Source organism: Microplitis demolitor, chromosome 7, assembly GCF_026212275.2.
Source record: "Microplitis demolitor isolate Queensland-Clemson2020A chromosome 7, iyMicDemo2.1a, whole genome shotgun sequence".
NCBI classification, from domain to species: Eukaryota; Metazoa; Arthropoda; class Insecta; order Hymenoptera; family Braconidae; genus Microplitis; species Microplitis demolitor.
The window spans coordinates 6,425,778-6,431,420 of NC_068551.1; the positions used below are offsets into that span (position 1 = coordinate 6,425,778).

Here is a 5,643-nt window from a genome sequence, read left to right on the forward strand (position 1 = left end):
ATTTGTTGTTTGCATTTCTGGGAGCTCTGTTAGCATCGAGAGAAAATTTTCGGTAATGAAAAATGCCTGGGGTCCAGAAAAAGGACGGTTGAAAGTATCAGTATTAGAGGAATTACTCAAAATTAAAATAAATAATACTGATGATTGTGTAACATTTTATGATAAAATAAAAAATAATAAATCTCTACTTCAAGCGGTTGCGTCATCTAATAAATATAAAAATAATACGAAATATAAATAAATAAAAAGAAGAGGTAAATAAGAAAAAAAAATGACAAATTAAAATGTTTTATCGATGTTTTGATTGCGAATTAATTATTAATAAATAAAATTTTAAATAAAATTTTTTCCTTATTCCTTTCATACCCGGCCGAACTTGAAAAATTTTGTTTATGGCAAGCCTACCGTAGCGGCCGCCAGGAGCCGTGAATCCCAGTCTCCCCTATGTAGGTAAAGAGGAAAATCCGTAAATCAAATCTTATTTCTGAATCAATTTAAAAATTCTTTTATCTTGAAACCTTTTTGAGATTTATTCAAGTATAACTTAGGAACGGTTATCAGATAATTTTGTCCGAGTTTTTCTCCGAAATAAAAGGCCTAAACACAAAATAAAGGCACAGTTGCGATGCTTTACTCTATGAACTAGCAAAGTGCGCTTCAATTTTTTGATAACTTCCATTTGTTTACGAGAAGCGAGAAGCGGGAAGTTTGGGGTTAGCCGACAGAGTCAACTGTTTTCCAGAATTTTTTTTTGTTCTTTGAAGTAAAGATTTAAAAAGAATTTTCTCTTTTATCAATCAATGAAATAAGTTTTACTTTGATGCAAAAATTTTGTGTATTAAATAAATTGATTTTTTCATCATTTGAGATTCGAAATAAATCAAATAATACAAGTTATTGCCTTGAAAATTGGAAAAAAAAAAAAAACATTTCTCTATTTTTTCTCGAACGAACATTGAGACCTACAATTGACCTGAATTTTGTAAATATAAACTTGCTATCTCTTTGGTCATTATACTATTCTAATGAGGTTTTTAATCTATTTGAGTATTCAGTGATCTTACATAAATGATTATTTGTATCACTAATTTTTTCTAAGCCCACTTAAGTAAAATATTTCGACAAAAATTTTCGAATGACAAGAAATTAATGATATAATATTGTCATTTTTCTTATATTATAAATAATTATAAAAAAAAAAGTGATGGAATTTAAACCAGGAACGCATAATAAGATAAAATGCATTTTGGAGTGTCTGTTACAGAATTTATATTTTCAGACAGGGGCCTACAAATTTGTTCTTTTGGGATATGCAAATCCTATCGGTAATCTTAATAATTATTACCATTTATGACTTATGATCATAGAAAACATCAACTAATTAAAATAATAATAATAATTAATTAACCTAAGACCAATTAATGATCATAATAAATTTAACAGACACAACACTATTCACTCTATAATGCACTCTAGTAGCATTGAGGTTTTAAAAAGACACCATACATAATTAAACTCAAAGATTTTGATAATTTTGATATTGTTGCTCATGATTTGAATATAATTGACAAACACACTGCAAATAGTACTGTTAAATAATAAAATAACTCAAAAGTGTGCATAGTGTAGTAGATGAGTTAGTTTAGTAAATTAATTGCGCAGTAAAAAAAATTAAAATCCCAAACTAAATACCAAGAATGTAATATGAGATATTAATATAAAGAACAGAATATCGGTGTGTTGACATCAGCATCTGCTAAGAAAAAAAAAATAATAATTAATAATGTCCATAGTCAAAAATAATATTAATTAGTTACATTAAATTATACATACATAATCATGATTGAATAAATGAGTTTATGTTTAATAATTTTTTCTGGTGTGTAGTGGTTAATTGTTATTTTCAGGACAAGAACACCAATCAGTTGCAGTAAAGTAGCGTGCGCCAAATCCATTAATAATACTACCAGAAACCCCGAAAAGCAAATCTCCTGCACCAGTTGCACCCAAAGATTGTAATTTTGCAAATAATGATCCAGCGGCTATGGTTGGTGTTTGCCATCCTGCTGCAACTGAGCCAGCCGTTACTCCAGCAGATCCAAAACCAACGAACGGCAATACTGTAGAACCAATTAAACCACCAACAGTAACACCAGTTGAAATATATAAACATGTACGTATGCGGGATATTCGTAAATTATTTTCATTGACCAGTGGTTTATTACAAGTATCGCACAACTGATAATAAATCATGTTGTAAAAATTAAAAATACTTTGCGTCTGAGGAATAATATGAGTGACTATAGTATACTATGATACAATAAGGTGTTCCGTATGAAACAAACATTTTTTTTTCTTCACTTCCCATCAGAAATCTTGTTCTATACGTTAAAATAAAAATTTTGTCCAATTTTGAGCTCTTAATATTAATATTAACCACTGGAACAACGTCGTCGAAGTTTTTCCATGCTAAAAGCACGTAAATTTAGTTTTTTTCCTTTTCAATGAATAACTCTATAGAGTTGAACTCAGAGCTAAGCAGATACTGGCTTTTTTTTATAGAGCATACAATTCTCTTCATGGAAAAACTTCGACGACGTTGTTCCAGTGGTTAATATTAATATTAAGAGCTCAAAATTAGACAAAATTTTTATTTTAACGTATAGAACAAGATTTCTGATGGGGAGTGAAGAAAAAAAAATGTTCGTTTCAAACGGAGCACCCTAATGATACCAAATGGCAGCTAGTTATTATCTATGTATTACTTATTATTAGGTTATTATTATTTATCATATACTTCAGTCAAGTCCCGAGTAATTGGGTGCTACTTTTTTTTTTCTTTTTTTTAGTCAGCAATTTTCACGAGATTTTTTTTTTTTAATTACAACGAAACGGCATTAAAATTTTAATTATAAAAAAAATTAACGTTAAAGAAGTAAACATATGAAGAAACGTTTTTCATGTTTGCATTATGATATTTTTAAAAGCCTTTTATAATTTGTCATCTACACTGAAAAAAAAACTATATTCAAGTATCTGCGTGTTTGTATTCTCTCGAGTAAATATTTGTTTAATCTTAGTAAAAATTTACTCGAACCAAGAATAATTTCTTAAAATAAGTATACAAATTCTTAATTCAAGAAAATATTACTCGGTTGGAGTATATTTTTACTATCATATATGATTAGACATTAGAATATGTTTTAGATCAGATCCAAAGACCAGGCATTAATGCTCCAAACTGTACAGTATATATAAAAAATTTCAGTTCAACTTTTTAGCTCTTTTATACGTAAAATAACATATAAATTTAATGTAAAATATCAGCTTTAATTTTACATCGAGTTTATATGTAATTTTACGTATAAAAGAGCTAAAAAGTTGAACTAAAATTTTTTATATATACTATAGGTCATCGAGATGTCAAAAGTTTCACATTAATTTCGAGTTAAAATGTTGATCATCTAGAGTCCGCATCGAAGTCAATTTTTTATTCCACGTAAACGTGAAATATCTGATTCAATTTGACTGTTAGTTAAGTTCAACTGGCTATTTGGGTTAGAAGTGGAATGTCCTATAGATAATGTTTTTTTGTTTTATTTAAAAAAAAAAAGAACGATCGATAATCGATAAAATTTTCCAAGGACATGTCAATTAAAAAATCCTTTCGATCACTTATTTTACCACTATTTGTAATTTACTTTTTGTCGTCACTTGTCAAGTCTTTTAAGTAGATATTTTTTTGGTGACATGAATTTCTTATCATTTTATTAACATGCTGGTGCCTTATCTATGTGTCAAAAAATAGCCTAAAAATGATATCTGGAGACAAGATTTTTGCCTTAGTTTCAAACTGAATGGTTCATATGTTTGATATTCAGACGAAAATATTGATCTTATAAAAAAAGTTTTAAAACAAAAGTTGTAGGAAATTTAATTTTATAAAAAAAATGTTTCTTATGTTCTTTTTATACGACCTATATTTTTACCGCAATTCTAAAATTAAGATTCATAATGACATGTTGGTGCCTTATTGATATGTCAAAAAACAGTCCAAGAATTGATATCCTATAGATGTCACACAGGCAAGTGTGCTACTTGGGTTATTAATTGAAATTTGAAAAAAATATAGTTTTAGAGTACAGAAGTTTATGGTGTGAATTTCGTGTCAAAATATTCAGTATTTTTTGCGTGATGAACATTCGAAGAGAAATAGATATAGATGAATAAATAAATCACCTCTTGTAATCGTGCTTGGATGGCTTCGTCGCTATTAGATTCAGCTTGTAGCTCTAATTTCTGACATTCATTTTGTAATTCTTTGCATTTAATATCAGCATTAAGTACAACTTGAACAGCTGGTGTGTCATCAGCGACAACTTCTTGTTCACAATAGAGTACATCGATATTTGGTGGTATATTGAATGCTCTATTTGCTATATGACGTAGTAGTGTTGTCTTTCCATGTCTAGATATTTAAAATAAAAATATATTTATAGAAATAGTTGGAAAACATGATGTCTCTGAAGATCAGAACGTTTTTCACATAACGAAAATGAAAATAATTTATGTAATTTGAGTCTTACGGTTACTTAAGGGGTAGTTAGGACCGGCCTGCAATTTTCGGCTGACGTGCGAAACATTTCAGAAATCTATACCGAGTAGATTTTTTACTTTTCATTTCTTTCCGCGAAAAACGTTCCGATCTTCAGGTAAATAAAAAAATTATAGAGCTAGTGAATTTAATAAATACCCATTAGGACCGACGAGACCATAACGTCTACCCTGAGCTATCGATAGAGTAGCATCAGTGAACAATTGTTTTCCTTTAGCAGCAATACTGAAGTTTTCGACTTTTATGTCAACAGCATGCTCTTATAATTGCGCGCCACGGTTTTGTGTTTCACTTTGAGATACGGTGAAATTTGAATCTAGTTCACTGTGACCCTGACCACCGATTTTGGTCATCATCTCCAAATTTTTCTCATATTCCTGCTGTTTTTTTAATTTTTTCTTCTCTTTGTGAGATAATTTTTTACCTGGATCCTCGACTGACATGTCGGAAATTTTATCCGTTACTTCTTCCATATCTTTTTTCGATTTTGATGACATATTGGAGGATGTATACTAGCACTGGAATTGTAAAAGGTGATGATGGAGACACACCTGGTGCTATTTAATTACTTTCACTAAAAGAATGTTAAGCAGAAGGGAATGTCAGAATAAGTATAGAGCGGCATCTGACTTTTTAAGTTATAAAGAACTGAAACTACGGATGCTACAGTAGAAATTTTCCATTTTGAATATTCAGTGATCAGCTTCTGATAGCCAGAGTTTCTGATCAGTTTGCGACCAACTTGACGACAAGTTGTTGACAACTTTCAGCTTTTGTAACTGTTGACTACAAGTTGGCATCAACTTTCCCCGATAGTTCTCGACAATCAACTGCTACAACTTGTTGACAACTTTTGCCACCATTTTTCTCAGAAAGTTGACATCTACTTATGGAAGTACAAACTTTTGCTGCCAACTTTGGCTATCAGATAACTTTCTAGATAATCAACATTTAACTCAAAAATTGATATTAAACAAATGACACATAAACTTAATGTAAAATAGCAGCTTTAATTTTACGTCAAATTG

At 29.8% G+C, this 5,643-nt stretch overlaps 1 long non-coding RNA gene across 2 annotated transcripts; it reads right to left on the reverse strand.

Annotated features, from left to right (window-relative positions):
- Positions 1–1,252: 1,252 nt before the first annotated feature.
- On the reverse strand, positions 1,253–5,185 carry LOC128668216 (uncharacterized). Of its 2 annotated transcripts, none has more exons than XR_008403985.1 (4): positions 4,754–5,185; positions 4,240–4,468; positions 1,834–2,120; positions 1,253–1,753 (listed from the first exon to the last, which is right to left on the reverse strand). It is a non-coding gene; the product is annotated as an uncharacterized LOC128668216 (long non-coding RNA). The 2 variants fall into 2 exon arrangements; XR_008403986.1 differs by having other exon boundaries at positions 1,253–1,756.
- Between the last annotated feature and the right edge of the window lie 458 nt (positions 5,186–5,643).